The following is a 17,287-nucleotide window of genomic DNA, read 5'->3' as shown; positions in this document are numbered from 1 at the left end:
CACTACATCACTTATTGTGGCAAGTAAAGAAAATTCAGGCACATGGTTAGAACGCTGGATTGGGAGTTAGCAAGCCTGCGTTCAAGACCTGAATGCTGCATCGGGTATGGCAAGCTCTTGTCCTTCATTCCAGCTCCTGCTGGAGACATGAGGCAACGTGATGTCACTGCTAATGCTTTCAACATGGAAGCACCTCGCTGTTCCCGACATGAGTGCAATGTGATGAAAATTCAGCTCTGTGATTTTGTTGTTGTTGTTGATTTTCAAGGAGAAATCAAGGAAAAATGTTGCACTACGTCTTCAACTCATAAGATGCAACTAAGTCTTCATTTACCATGCTTAACAGAGTAGGAGGAGGGCTATTTGACCTTGTATACTAAGTATGTTATGGTTTAGCAACTTTCTCTCAACTTTTTTAAATGTTTGTGTTTTTGTGTTTTATATTGCTTGCTTAAGCCAAAGCCAGCATTGTGTGGTAGGCATTTTCTCCCATGCTTTGCCTTCCTGGTGCAAAAGTATATGATGGCCCAGTTTCAGTAAAAGACTGAACTGGTCTAGAGACTTCCAAATAAATAATTAAAATAATCAAATATTTAAATTAAATAAACAATAATTGAAACAAAGCCATGGAAACCATTTCATCATATTTTATATCTGCAGTTTAAGGCCAACTGGCAGATCAATCTTGTCCAACTCCCGAATGACGAAAATGATACTAAAAAGTTGAAAAGCAACCAAAAGTTGCAACTCTTTGCAGGAGAGAAGGGATACTTATTGGGGCTATCACAAAATATTAATAATTTGCAGCTATTAGAATTATACTATACTTATACTAACTTGTGATTGTTATTTAACAAATCTAATTAACCACACTGCACAAAAGGTGTGTGAAGTCTAAAGCCCTGATTTCAAAATGCAATCTTAATTGCGTCTCTGAACTTTTGTAAGAAAAGGCATATAGATGAGTGTGATCTTTTACAAAGGAAGTTTTCCATGACACAAAAGGGATTCTTTAGGAAAGTGTATCTCTTATCTCAGAAGTCCTAACTAAAATGCTGGGTCCCCAAGATAAGTGCTCCAAAAGAAAAGCAGCAGACAATTAGTACAAGAAACACAAAGTTATTTGCCACTTTTGTATTCTTCTTTATGGAATGGTTTTGCATATCAAATCCTTTGTGCTTCGGTTTGAAGGCGGATGATTCCAGATCTAATCTTTTCTGGGGTAGTGATAAAGAGTTGAACTGGGACTAAGGAAGCTCAGGCTGAAGTCCCCAGTAAGGCAGAGAGTTCACAGGGTTGCTCCACTGATAATTCAAGCAAAGGAATGAACTTCATCAGTGAGACCCCCAAAGGAAGGCAGAATAGAAATGTAAGAATAAGAACTGCACAGTATACAGTCAATGGCAGGGCATGAAGCTACAGATCTCATTTCCTTATTTATTTGTGTGTTTGATAACTGCTGTTTATTTATTTACTTCCTCCTTGATTTGAAATAAAAACAGGATAGGCAACTGCCAAAGCAGCTTGTGACAAATCTGTCTGCTTTCCAAATTACCAAAGTAATCATTAAAAATATGATCCCTGGGTGTGTCCATATTCAAAATAAATAAGCGTGAGCACCAAGGAATTCTAAACTATAGAAGTTTAATAAAAAACGCCAAGGTTTCATCGGCAACTGCCGACATCATTAGGGCTTAAAATGCAGTCAGTGAGGAAGTCCTTTTATAGGTTAATCAAGGTCTGCGCCCGGGTCTTAGACCTCGTCATCGGACCTAATTGAATAAACTGTGTTCCGGTTGCAGTTCTTACACTGGCAGTTGTTCTTTTCCTGCATCTCTTGTCTTTATGCGTAGCACCACATATCCTCCCTTCGTTGAATTCAGAATCGGGCGGGGGGGGGGAATACCCTGCTTGATTCTGAATTATATATTATATATCCTTAATAACATTAAAAACACGAATCCCGGGTATAAATATAATATGAAATAAAATAAGGTGATCACCAGGATAAAATTGTAAACACAAATGTTTAATCTACAAAACCAAGCTTTCGTCGGCCACACTACCGACATCATCAGGGTATAAAATGCTGGATCCGGAAGTCTGTTTTTATGTGGCTGGCTGCCTCTGCGCTTTGACCCTGGATCGGGTCATTGGTCCGCTCATTAGCATCGGCTGTGTAGTTCTTAAAGGGGCCGTTTCTAAAGTTGTCCTCCCCTCTCCAATTGCTGTTGTTTTCTTTGTGCGGGTGTGCGGGTGCCTAGAGATCCGCTGTTCATCTGCTCCCAGTCATCCCTCCACACCCCCTCATTTGTCTTAGTTTGTCTCCGTATCTGCACTGTCTAGCATGTGTGCTTCAAGCTCCTTTCTTCTATTTGCCAGCCCTATTGCTTTCCTTGCCCGTGTGTAAATTCCTGGGGGGTTGGTCATCTCATTGTTCCTCTGTCTTATCCCCCCCTTCTCTCCCTCACTAACGGGTGAGCTCCTGTATGTGTTAATGGGTTGCTAACCTGGCGTGTCTTTGGAATGGCTCCACTACTTGTTACCCTCATTGCCCCCTCGGTACATGTACGAGAGCGCAGGAGATAACCATCCCGTTTGCGCTCGCTATTACTCACCTGTTCTCCCATGCTTCTATTGCCAACTCATTTGCGGGGCACACCTCCAGTGCCTTTCCCCTATTCTTAAGTTCTATTGCCCCTCTCCTGCATCTATAGTCATCTGGGGGGGGTGTCCAGGTGAACACCGTTTACCCAGACATCCGGTTTACGGCAGAGGAGAATCAAGGGGCCCTCGCCTTTCTAGACGTCTGGATTAAACGCCAATCCGACGGCTTGCTGCATACAGTTGTCTATAGGAAGCCAACTCATATGGATAGGATGCTACATTATAGAAGCAACCATCAGTAGCACACAAGATTAGCTGCATTAAGACCTTATTTAAATGTGTTGGCTCACATTGCAACACGGACAGAGCTAGAATGGAAGAAAAAAGTTACCTCTACCATGTATGCAGACATAAACTATCTGACGGAGTTTATTAAATGGCACAGCAGAGCACACCGACCACGCGTTGATGCACAAGATAAGGCGACATTCACACAGCCCACATGAATGACACTACCTTACATCAACGGAGTATCAGAAGCTAGCCAGACTGCTAGCCCCCTTCAACTTGAAGGTAGTCCACAAACCAGACCAGACTCTCCGCGCTAGGATCATGCACCCCAAGAACCCACTCCCCACTGGAGTAAGATCCTCGGTAATATATAAATTGAATTGCAAGGATTGCTCCTGCAATTATGTTGGTGAAACCTCCAAGAGACTTAAGACCAGGGTCCACGAGCATGAGCTGGCAGTTAAGAGAAGAGAGCACTATTCACAAGTGTGGACCCACATGACCGACTATGGCCATGGATTCGACCTCACCAATGTCGAGGCCATACCCCAAGATAACACTAAGGGAGGCCGCCTGCTCAAGGAAGCCTGGCTGTCAGACAAACACTCCATCAATCACCACATAGAGCTCCCTCCAGCATATCACATACTAAGGCGATGGGAAAGACAGGGTGTTAATTGTAAACACAGGCGACCAACTCACTCTGTACAAATTCAGAAAGAGGGGATGACAGGGGAGGTAATCACAACCCTGAGAGAGAGCAGTAAACTGGTGATACACTCCATAAGTAAAACGACGTCTCTAACCCATTTAAACATGAAAGAGGAAAGGAGGGATGACACAACGCTAGTGTCAAGACTGCTAACATCGGATGTTCTTGCCTGCCATATATGAAGAAGCAAACCTGTCTTATTAGCCTGTATAGCACTTCTAGAGTTAAAGCAGATAATACTAGCCTAGTGGATGGGAAAATATGCTAGTTAACCATAACAATGTCTGAGCACAGTGTTGCCAAGGTGAGCTGTAACGGGAGGGGCACTTCATACTTCACATTAATTGGAGAATGTGATTGATGACTGTAAAATGAAGGAGTGAGTTATGCTTTGTTACGGGTGTTTGGGGGAGGGAAGATTCAGTTTTTGGCTTAACTTTGAATGTGCCGAAGCTATGCAGAAAATAAAGGATTCTTTAAGGTGAAAAAGCCTCAAAGTTTTTTGAAAAGCTGCTTCTTTCTGGAACCATAACAGCTAGCAGACAACCCACCCCCAGGAGCTGATATCCAGATTGATGGAGGAACAAGGAGGATGAGAAAAACATGAGAGAAATATACCCCACAGGTGTCCAAAGCATAAACAAGTCAATCCATTCAGGACAAGGGAAGGAGAATAATGAACAGGTACCACCGGATGGTACCCCTGAGAGGCATACATACATACCGGGGAGAAGGGAAAAGCTCTGATATACCCCATTGATGACACCTGGCCAGACAGACGAGTACACCCGCTAATGAGGAAGGTAGCAAATGTGGGGCAAAAATACCTGCACACACCCCCCCCCCAGATGACTATAGATGCAGGAGAGGGGCAATAGAACTTAAGAATGGGGGAAAGGCACTGGAGGCATGCCCCATGAATGATTCAGCCATAGAAGCACAGCCCCGACCAACGGGAGAACAGGCGCGTAATAGCGAGCACAAATGGGATAGTTATCTCCTGCGCTCTCATACATGTACCGAGGGGACAATGAGGGTAACAAGTAGTGAAGCCATTCCAAAGACACGCCAGGTTAGCAACCCATTAACACACAGAGGAACTCACCCGTTAGTGAGAGAGAGATGGAGCGGATAAGAAACAAGAACAACGAGATGACCAACCCCCAGGAGTTTACACACGGGCAAGGAAAGCAATAGGGTTGGCAAATAGAAGAAAGGAGCTTGAAGCACACATGCTAGACAGTGCAGCAATACGGAGACAAACTAAGACAAATGAGGGGGTGGGGAGAGACGACTGGGAGCGGATGAACAGCGGATCTCTAGGCACCCGCACACACACAAAGAAAACAACAGCAATTGGAGAGGGGAGGACAACTTTAGAAATGGCCCCTTTAAGAACTACACAGCCGATGCTAGTGAGTGGACCAATGACCCAATCCAGGGTCAAAGCACAGAGGCAGCAGCCACATAAAAATGGACTCTCGGATCCAGCATTTTATACCCTGACAATGTCAGTAGTGTGGCCGACAAAAGATTGGTTTTGTAAATTAAACATTTGTGTTTATGATTTTATCCTGGTGATCACCTTATTTTATTTCATATTATATCAGTTGTTTCATCATAACTCAATAAAAATATTAACTAGCACTCTCTTTCAAAGTCAAAAATACTGCGGAAAAGAGGGGGAAAAAACCTTGGAGAAACTGGATATTCTGGTTTTCTGTGTGTTGAACCAAATATAGCCTGACTTATGAAGAAATACAGATCTCTTCAGAACTTGGGGCTGCTTAATTTCTGATCTCAATAATGTACCTATCTCTCAGTAGCTTATATGGTATTTTGGATTAATAAACTTGAGTGAGAAAGGAACATTATCTCATTCTCCTAATCAGCCATTTGGGTTTATAAGGTCAATTCCAATAATAAATGGGGAAGTGATTTTAAAAGAGCAAGAATTTGTGCATGGTTATATGCCTGCATCCAGATTGTTCAGTGAAAAGCTAGCTATTGGGGAAAAACCAAGCTTTTGCTAATTCCGCATTGCTATGTATCAACTGAAATTTGCATTACAGCTAGATTTTCTCATGACAAAAAAGGCCATCATTTGTATTGCAGTTGGACAGAAGAAAACCTTTTACTTCATTCTAGATACTGGGGATATTGAGAGAGACAGAGTAGCAGAACAATACATATTCAGATTTGGGGGCATGAAAATCATAGAGAAGAATACTGACACATTGGCCTGGTTTATAAGTAACACTAAGTCATTGTCTGGAATAAAATTCACTAGGGAAGAAGAAAACAACAACACACTAGTCTTCCTGGATATCCTCATCAGCAGAGGCAGTGAAGGCAAATTAGAAACAAAAGTGTATCATAAGAGCAACCACACCAACAAGGTACTTCACTATCAAAGTAACAATCCAATCTTCCACTAGAGCAGAGCTCCCCAACCTTTCCAGCTTGGTGGCCTGGAAGGGAGCAGCAGGGAAATGTGCACATGTGCGGCCCCATGTACACATGTGCAAATGGGCGTACATACAATGGCAGTGCTAGCATGCGCATGCATGCACAAATGGGGCACATGCACCCACAGCATACATGCTGAAACATCCACACATGCGCAAATGGGACACTGGTGCCCGCGTGATGCTGGCAGTGGTGCTAGTGTCCACACACATGTGTAAATGGGGCCAGTAGCACCTGCACAGCAATGCTACTGCAAGTGGGGGGGCTCACTAGCTACTCCTGGGGCCTAGTGGCCAACTATAGGTAAGGGACCCCTGTACTAGAGAAGCTGTGTATAACCATTATTTAGATCAGACATGTCAAAGTCGCGACGTCAATTGACGTGACACAACGTATCAGGACGGTTTTGCCATTGCTGGCAATGGGGTGGGCGCAGCTTCCAGATGACTCATCTGGCCTATGGGCCGGCAGTTTGACACCCCTGATTTAGATGAACACAAACACAATGCAGCAACCCTGAAAAGGAAAAGGAAACAGATAATCTGAACAACCACTTCTAACAAAATGAATATTCACCAAAATCCAATATAGCACAACCAGCACAAGGTCTGAAAAAAGAACACTGCCACACATCAAAAACATCTCAGAGTTCACCAACAGACTTGTACATGGCATCATCATAACAAATACACCAACTAAAACTCTCCAAAACATCCTACATCAACCAAAAGACCCACCAGCCCCAGAAGAAAAAACAAGAGCCGTTTACAACATATAGTGTAAGGACTGCAACAGACACTATGTGGCACAAACAGGCAGAAGATTGGCAGAGCCCATCAATGAATAGCAATTAGCAGTCAAAGGACATGATGAAAACTCCTTAACTTCATCAGAAAAATAAAACTGTATTCATCAATCTGTTTTAATAATTATTTGTAAAGTTATAATTCTAATTCATAAAATAATTTATTCTGAAACTATCCCTTTGACGGGTAAATTACTAATTCCTTTTGCGAAGCACTGCATACATGAAATATTTGCCAGAAGGGAAGGGGTGGGAATGGCAGCAAGGATCATTCTTGCTTATGATATAGAATACCCCTTCAGTTTGTAAAGCAGTTTACAAATAATTGTCCTGAATACAGACCACTTCATATCAAAAATATTGCAAGGAGGCAGAAGAATTTGAAAAAGAATCTTGCTTGTTTAACTTCTTTAACAAAATACTGCCTAAATTATTTAACTTGCCTGAAAAAGCCTTGTTACATCTTGCTAATAAAAAGATAGAGAAAATTCACAAGTTTGCTCTGTACATTGCCTCTTGAATCAACTGCCAAATTCCCAAAAGACCTTTATGACACTGCATATTTGAAAGTGAACCTAACTCCAATAGTAATCATTATTCTACTATTCCATATAATTTTATTCTATTGTTCTATATAATTTAAGGAAGTAATCTGATATAAGTAACTAAGGGGCTTTTATCTTCCATCCACCAATAACATGAAGAGAAACAATCAAATGATTGCCTTCAGTCTTGCAACACACAATAAGGTCACCTTTCTAGCATGAGGAAATCTTTTCAGGACAATAATTATTCAGGATCACTGTACACCAGGGGTCTTCAAATCTGGCCCTTTTATGACTTGTGGACTGGCTGAGGAATTCTGGCAGTTGAAATCCACAAGTCATATAAGGGCCAAGTTTGAAGACCCCTGCTGTATAGTAACGAGCTTATGAAAATGTACTATCTCCATTAAAAAAGTGATTAAACAAGTCAATGGCTATGGTTTTATTTGTTTTAAAATAAATCACTTTGCTAGTGTGAGGATTGAGACAAGGGTTTTTTTTAAGAGAAAAAAGATTAAAAGTTACTTTAAAAATGTACGTTGCAATATATTTGTCACTGGGAGTAAGGAGTTTTCTTTGTCAGTTCTCCCAATCTAAGATAACAAATAGCCTTTGGGCTATTGGTTACCTTATCACGATGAAACATAAACCAATATAAGCCACAACATGTACTGGTTGATATTTCAGGGATTCATAATCAGAGCTTAGGGATAAGAGACAATGAATCTCTGCACCAGCAAAGCAATACATGTTTTTTTGATACTTTTTTGCTGTTTCTCAGGTGAGTACTCTAGGTCTTATAGATTGATGATCATGCCACCACATGAGGCCTAAGAACAGATACGTGGAGATGATGATAATAATGATGATGATGATTTTCAAAGAGCTCAAAACAATGTCCATGGGAAGTCATATTCCTCTGTGTGTGTTTGTGTTGTGTAGGTATATTACAGCTATAGCTATAGATATAGACAGAGATAGATCTAGATCAGGGGTGTCAAACTGCTGGCCCTCCCCATTGCCGGCAATGGCAAAACCATCCCGATACATTGCATGACGTCACATGATGTCGCAAGTTTGAAATGTCTGATCTAGATGATCTAGACAATATAGATGATCTAGATGATCTAGGCACTATAGATGATAGGGATATAGGCTGTCAGTGATTTGGATATCATTGAAAAGAATTTGGCACAAGTGTGGCATGAATATTTCACTTGTCAGCAATTCCTTGAAGAAACAATGTCTTCTCTTGGGCTACATAGCAGCACATGGTCCCAGGAAAAGTGACATTTGACATCAGGGGAAACCTGGGCACAGAGTAAGCATAGTGAAAACCAGCTTTCCATGCCAGAAGACTCAGGTTCCATGCCAGAAGACTCAGGTTCAGTTCCAAGTATGTCCAACTTATACACATTAAATTTATAAAGGCAATCCCAATCAAAGCACACTCTGTTTGGACTAGATGGGAGAAGAGCATCTTGGGCTAGTATAACAAAGTTTCCTTTATTCCTAATTCCTTCAATTGGAATTCACTTGCCTTTCTTTGAACAGAAGAAGAAACAATAGCTTTCTTTTCTAAACTGATGAGCTAAAATTAATAAATGGAGGATGATTTTTTCTCATGGTACAGCAGGCTTTTGTAAAACTTTGAATCTATGCATTTCATTTCTTGAGATAATGCCTTCTGGTGTCTATAGTGTATAACCTCTATATTTTCATTCCAGGAACTGCTAGTAAAAATGGAGAAGAGGTTAGTACCAGCATTATTTTTTTATGATTCACATGGGCCTAAACCACAGTTGGGAAAATTTTCAAGACTAATCCAGCTAGGTCAGGCTTCTTGGGCTCAATAACATTCTGTAGATCAGCATTTCTCAACCTTAGTAATTTTAAGATGTGTGGACTTCAACTCATAGAATTTCTCATCTTAGGCTCTAAATGTCTGAGCATAGGTGAGAAAATCAGTGGTCCAAGTCTTCCTCATCACCTGATAGTGATCCCCAAACAACTATAAATGGTGGGTAGGAGAAGCACTAGTCTCTGCTTGTTTGTGTTGCCTCTATACAGCAACTAGTGCTTTTTGCCATCTCTGCTCCTTCGAGTTGCTCAACTTGAGGCAACGAGATAAATGGAGGCACTACCTGACCCCCAGCAAAGATCAAAGTCAATGAAGTAAGTTACCTTCAAGTTGAAATGAACTGCTTGGGATGCCCACATTGTTCTGCAGTGGTTTATCACTGTCTTCTACTGTGATGCCTTTCAACATTCAGAGAAAGACAAGTTGCTGTTGTTGTTTTAGCAACAGAGCATCCACCAGACCTTAGAGGTGTTCACCTTGCAGCTGGTGCTAGCAGTCAAAAATTCTCTTTTAATCATTTTGAAATAAACACCGCAATCGGATCCACAGCCACTTACTTAGTATTCTGAATTCTTATGTAATTTTGATGGCAGGATGTATGCAGTAACTTTCCAGCACCCAGGAAAGGCAAACCTGTTTTCTGCACAGATGATTACATGCTTATCTGTGGCACAAACAATGTGACCTATGCCAACTTATGCTTGTTCTGTGAGGCAAGGTGAGAAACCCTTGGCACTACAGTTTCTTCAACCTCTGCCTTGACCACTCAAGACAATCTTAATGCTTTGATCATTTAAGGCTACTGCGGAGACTATCAATATGTCCTTGAAAACCTCGGTTAAATTACAGTACCTAATTAATATTTTTAAATATATTTTAATATTTTTTTAAAAAATCTATTTTAGGTCAGAAGATCTTTATCTAGAGGTGAAACATAAGGGACAATGTAAAGAAAAGGTACTGATTCTATAATATCTTACAATAGTGACTTTTCTCCCTGACATCTTTTTGCAAACTGGACATATCTAGCAATAGGATATGCGAATATTAATGCTTGTGTGTAAACAGCAACTTACATGCCAGAAGTTTCTTCTAGTTTCCTAGAAGAATCTGATGGCCTTGGTTATTATTTTGTAAACCTCAGGAGAAAACAATATTTGTTGGAGTGTACATGCAACAAACTTTCTTGTTGCATCTGCAAATTGCCAATTCTGGAATTCTAGGAGTTGAAGTCCCCAAGTCATAAAGGGGCCATAGTTCCCCACCTTTGGCTTAGAGCTGGGGTCTTCAAACTTGGCTGAGGAATTCTGGGAGTTGAAGTCCACAAGCATAAAAGGGCCAAGTTTGAAGACCCCTGGCTTAGAGGGTGCCAACATCGACCTTTCTTCCAAATAATTCAAACATGCAAATTTTCACATCATCAGGAGGTAGCATCATCAGTCAATATGGCCAAGGAGAAACCAGATACCCTTGAGCTGGCATTGTGTCCATCACATCCAAAACCTGTTTGCCCCCTGCTTTCTATTGTTTACGTTTCTCACCTCTCTCTTTTTGAGGATCTTATCAGTTCCATCCAACCCTAACTTCCTCTGCCTTCCCATTCCTCTCAAACCATTTGCTTTCACTTCTGTGTCTGTTTATAGATTTAATCCTCATTCATTCTCTCTACAGTAGACTTTGACTTATGACCATTCAGCAACCATTTGAAGGTACAATTATGTTGAATGAATGGTGGTTACAACCAGTCCTCAGAATACTGTCTCCCATGATCACATGATTGTGGTGCTTGGTAACCAGCTTGCACTTACCGCTGCTTGAAATGCCCAGCAGTTGTGTAATCCTCATTTGCAAGCTTTCCTGCCAGATTTCCCAATAGAGAAGCTGGCAGGGAAGATCACAAATCACTAGGGTGAGTCTTGTGCACTCTCCCCCAGTCCTTCTGCACTCACACTGCTCTGACAACTTACACCCTTCTATGCATTCTTCCCAAGCCTCACTGTACCTCCCATGCATTCTTGGCCTGGTCTAAAAGAGTCCTTGTCTTCTGGCTGAGAACCTTACTACGTCGACCAACAGTTCCTCCCTCTCCTTCAGCTGGCCAACAACAGGCAAAACTGAGTACTTTAGCCAGCATTATAAACTTGTAGACCTTGGGTCTTCACTTTATTTGTTTCTGCAGCAAAGAAAAAAACCATGTATAGTTCCTGCTGCTATTGAATAGGGAATCCCATGAAATTGATCTGAAAGGACATGGGCATGGAACCAAAGCAACATAGAACTTTGACTTATGGAGTGAGGGGGAACAAATAATGAGGAGAGATGAACTAGGAGTTTCCTATCAGAATCCATCAGTATACCAGTGGTGCCCCATCTTCAAAGGAAATGCTGCCACAATGTGCATGCCTATTTACTTCCTTATGAAAATGATTGTAAGCAAAAGGTAAAAATGATGATGATAAGCTTCTCATCCTATATCAAGTTCTATTAAAATATGCTTCACAACACATTTTACCTCAGCCAGGTCCTCTTGTTAACCAATTCTTTAAAGATGTTCAGTGAAATATATTCCACAACTTTTAAATATATTCTGAAGTAGTTAATTCAGCCTTTCCTCTATAGGCCCACATTTTCAGAGGATGTAGAGAGAGAGTCTGTACTTAATTACTTTTAACAGTACATACTATGGTGTTCTTTTACTCAATCATAGTTGATTTTTTTTTCCCAATCATTTATGAATCAAGAAGATATACAAGAATATGTTTCCAATCTTACTTACATCTATGGAATTATCTAGTGGCTAATGGCTGATTTTCATTCATTACCTTATATTAAATTTAATAAATACCGAGGGAGAATTCATTAAGACAGGATGCAATGTGTCACTATATTTATCATATATCTAATTTTAAATTGGTTTGTAAATATCGGCCTAAATTAAAAACAACAGCCAAATGGAAATGAGATTTTACTTCTGCCCTTCTGATAGGCATTCAATTGGGCACCATGACTAAAAGGATATTGGACTGAATAGGCCTTTAGTCTGAACCAGCAAAAGTTTTATAACAAGTTTGCTGTATAATATATATTGTTTGATCTGGTTCTGCTTCAGGCAGAAATGTTTCCAAAAGTTCTGGATGTGTCACAATGGTGGAGTCATTCATGGTGATTGGTTCTTGGCCATTGTAGCTCCTATCTTGGTCACCTTAACTATCAATCTGATTGTTTAACTAAATTAGAGTATGTGTTCCAAACATAATATTGGATTTTACAAATGCTATTTTATGATACTAGCACATTATAATTTCTTTCACTGCACATTTTAATACTTTATTTATTATTTGATTTACCTAGCAGACTGACCAGAAAATAAAAGAAATAGAAGCAAGAACTTGATCTGAACATGCTGCTTCTAAAAGAGGTATTTATTAAAAAAACCTTACTATACAGCCTTCCTTTTCCTTACTGGAAAATTAAGCTAAATAAACTATCCCCAGTACTAATTGTATAGAGAAACACAAAAATAAATCAGTTCTGTACTTGTGTTTCATATCTTTGTTGTAACAATTTCTCTTTTCAGCAATTAGTTTGAGGACACATTTGGTAATCCCATTAACTTTAGAGTTCTGTAAACTGGAAACATCTCATGGCCTTCAAATTGAAGTTGTGACAGAGAGACTGTCTTTCAGTTGAACAAATTATGAAATGGGAGCAAACAGCTGAAAGCGATTGAAGTTTTACACTGGGTAGGCCCAATTTTATGCAAGCATCTAAGATATACTATATTTAATTTGGAGTCAGATTCTGCTCAGGGTCTGGAAAAAACTTTTGTAATTTAAATATTTGCACATAGTTGCTCCATAAAATATTGTTCCATTCATTCACTATGGTCTCATACCTTTGTAACTAAGGGTGCTACCAGATGAATTCAGGCAAGACTGAAATTACTTTGGAGGGCAAATGCAAATCTTCCACACCAAGACTGTAGTTCCTGTATAACAGCAAACTTTCTCCTAAATACACTGAAATTTAAGTGAGCATATAAGAGAAAGAAAAATGAAGTCATGTAAATAGAGAGAAGAAATCCTCTCAATATTGCAAACAACAGGCTGAAGGAGATGACTATCCCCAATGATATTAGAGTAATGGTTTCTTTTTCTTTTCCAAGATGAATGAAAGAAGACTTGACTGCAAATCAGGAAGAGCTATTCGTGATATGAAGAAAAATATGTATCTCTGTAAATGCTATCCTCTAAATTGTTAATTGCTAGGGTTAGAAAGCTAGTTTCTACTAATCAAATTAATTAAATTTAACTAAATTCATTTTTATTTGATATAATCAAACTTCACATCTGGAAACTAGCCTCCCAGTAGGTAGGACCTATTTTTTTAGCAGTTACAATTGTGGCTCAATCTAACGTTTGTTCAAAATATGTGCACAGAGCAAAATAAGTATTCATCAACCACTAATATTATTTTAGAAGATGTGGGTAGACTAAAACATTTCTCACTGAATATTCGGTCTTTAGTCACAATACAGCCTTTTTCTGCACTGATAAAACATAATTCTGCTTACATTCAAATGAAAACAAGCAGAACCCCTCTTCAGACTTCTCGATTCAACTCAGAGAGAAGAAGGCAGATGCCTATCTGGGCCAGTCTGTAAGACTATCTGTGTTAATTCCTATAAAATTTCCGTGAAAACATAAAACAGGTAATAAATAATATTCAATATTCAAAGAAGATAAAACTAAAGTGTTTACAAATAAGAGCCCTTTATATTTAGTATTTATAACATAACATATATACTTGTATATAGGCCCATCCATAGATAAGCTGACTGTCAACATTTTTATAGGTTTTAATTTTTCACAAATGGCATATCCTGGGATATGTGGTATTTTGGATAAAAATAATTAAAGTCAGCTGATCCATAGTTTGGCTTATACACAATTATTTATGGCAGGGATCCTTAACCCCCAAACTACAGCCCACATAAACCATTCAAAACTGGCCCCAGAAGTAGTGGGTGAACATGCATGGAATCTATCTGTGCAAGCAGCAGATGAGCATGTGCATGCACACTTCATTTGTGTGAGAGGCAGGCACACATATCTGCCGCTCATGCAAATGGACTGCTGCCCGATCACAAGGAAGCATTCTCTCTTTCCTTCTCCCCCCAATCTGGTCCGCAAAGCTGGAAAGCTTGAGGCAGTCTGATCTATGGGATATTCAGATACTGCCCATCTCATAGAAAGCCGCTCTTAAAAAGTATTATCATACATACGCATAGATAATCCCATTTGTGGATATACTGAATCCAATATGGAGGCTGTATTTTGGCACCTAGGTTCTTGGCTTTTATGTGAATATATATAATATCTACTGGATACTGTTGAAATCACAGCTTACACTCTTTTTTGGGGACCAGTCCAGCTAATTTTTTCTGGTTGAGAATATTTTCTCAAAAAATCATTTGGACTTCTCTGTCCCACAAATAAGGTAAAATGTGATGGCCCTCACAAATAATGGATGGATGGATATTGATATATATATATATATATATATATATATATATATATATATATATATATATATATATATATATATATATATATCTTCTTGGTTCCTACAAGTAGCCTTCTTCCTTAAATTAGACAAAATAAAGGTACAAATGGAACCCGTGTGTTCATCCTAGCCCTTTATATCAAAAGTTGGAATGACACATTCTTTTGTGCTACAAATGAGAATAAGTGCACTACAAATGCTTTATTAAAGTTTCCATTTATTTCATATAATCATATATTAACAATGTCCTAGATTTAAGCATGGCTCCATGCTATTTTCCTGTGGGTATTATGAAAGTGATTCGCCTTTACCTGGCTTCAGGATGCTTTTTGGACTTCCTTGTCTTGCCAACAGCCTGTTATTTTCTGGTGGTCCCACTCACAAATATTTACTCATCTAGCTATGGCTTACCTTTCTGAGATCAATCTCAGTTGGCTAGATTCTACATTCATTTAGAATGCAGGTCAGGGAAGTGATTGTGTTCAAGAGAAATAGCTATCAGTGCAAAGGAAATGGAATTCAATGAACATCATATTAGAAAAATCTGTTCACAATTAAGTCAACATTATTATCCTCCAAAATGCATTAATTTGCACTAGGAAAGAGAAAATGGATGGCCTAACTTTAGCAAGTTAACTAAGTACTAACCAGGGCTGGTCCTGTTTGGCTTCCAAGATCAGCAAGGTTGACCAAATGTTGCTACCTACTGAGGCACAATCATATATACAAAAGGGGAAAAAATTGAATTTGAAATTTTAGGAGATTACCCTCAGCTATGAAAACTCATTAGGTAACTTTGGGTCAATTGCTCTCAACCCAACCTTCACAGCATTGTTTTGTGGGGAAAAATTGTAGGAGTGAGTATTATATATGTCATCTAAAGCTCTTGAAGGAAAGATGGGATATAAATCTAACAAATTAAATAACTGGGAGCACAGCAGCATGCAAATACAAGAGGGTCTACAAGCACATTTAAGGAAAACCCCAGACTTACAAATGATCTTTACAAAAAAGACATAAAGCAGTAATAATGTGTAGTGCCATTGGCATGGATTATTTCAAAAATGCTATCCTACAACCCCTGAGAAGATACTCACTGAGGGCTCCTTTTATATCTCATTGTTGAACTGTTTTTGAGAAGAGGCTGCTTTCCTGCTTCCTTACGTCTGCCCTGCTGAAATAACGTAAGATGGCCTATTGTTAAAGAGCAGGGTGATAAGTTCTGTCCTGGCTGAGAGAGTGTGTGATTGCTTCCATAGATACGGACTGCTATAAGTACATTCATGATTGCTGTCACTAAGTTCTTAGAGCAAGTCAGTAGCTGGATCTTGGAAGAACAAAAGACAGACTTCATTAGTCATGAAGTTAGTAACAACAGTATTTGTAATACTTTCTCTAAAAAACTGCTGTGCTTTTTCAGGTAAGTATTATGCTTTGATTTTCAAATCTCCATAAGTGAACATAACTCTTTGTTTACATTTTTTTAAAACAAATAAACAAACAATAACAAGGTAGGGTAATAAGTGCTTTGCCTTATGAAATGCTTATGTATTTTTGACACATCTAGACTAATCAGCCACTATTGCCTGCCTGATGCATTAAATTGTCATTAGAAAAATTAAAGTGTATAGTAAATCTGTACACTGAAGTTCAGGCAGTGGGCTAGATTCACACTTAGTCATACTAGGACTTTTAGCATCAATGGGGTTTTGATTAGTCTTAGTAACTTGTCCTGTTTATTTTAGTGCTTTCAATCTAAGTTATGAATAGGTTGGCACCAAAAATCAATTATGTTATTATTATGGCATGATTGTTCTCTTGCTAGAACAGGACACCAACTATTTTTAGAGGCTAGGTATTAGACAACATCATAATTTAATCCCCTCTCTCCCATTTCCAAAACCTGAAGATGATTTTCCTGTTGTATTTTTAAAGAACTGTTTTCTCCTTATGTCACCAGTGTCCTTTACTCCCCTACAACATATTAATTAGCTATATTGTAGAGGGGGGAACACTCCTGATGTTTTTTTAATATGCTTTTTCAAAAAGGTCTTTTGCTGCCATTTACAATATTGTCTCAATAGCATAGTAATTAGAATGCATGTTTTACATGCATAATATTCAAATGTAATGGAATATTTGTTATTATAACTGCTGCTGTAATTAGTGTTTTTCTTTCCTTAACTTCCCTATTTTCCCTGGACCATAAGTCAAGGTGCACTGTTTCATTGTCACTTGTATAAAATATCTTAAGAAATTGGACATTCAAATCTCCACACGAATGCAAAAATGACGAAACTTAGTAAGCAAAGAAAAAAAAGTTCAGGAAAAAATACAGAGATGACAAAAGAAAAAATAGTTTGAAACATTTTGATGGATTTCAGATATTCTGCCTGTGAAACTGGGTCAATGAAATAACATTGTAACAAACA

This window comes from Crotalus tigris, unplaced genomic scaffold, assembly GCF_016545835.1.
Source record: "Crotalus tigris isolate CLP2741 ecotype Arizona unplaced genomic scaffold, ASM1654583v1 scf7180000017568.12009008, whole genome shotgun sequence".
Taxonomy (NCBI): domain Eukaryota; kingdom Metazoa; phylum Chordata; class Lepidosauria; order Squamata; family Viperidae; genus Crotalus; species Crotalus tigris.
The sequence above is the reverse complement of the archived record's forward strand: the minus strand, read 5'-3'. Positions refer to the sequence as shown.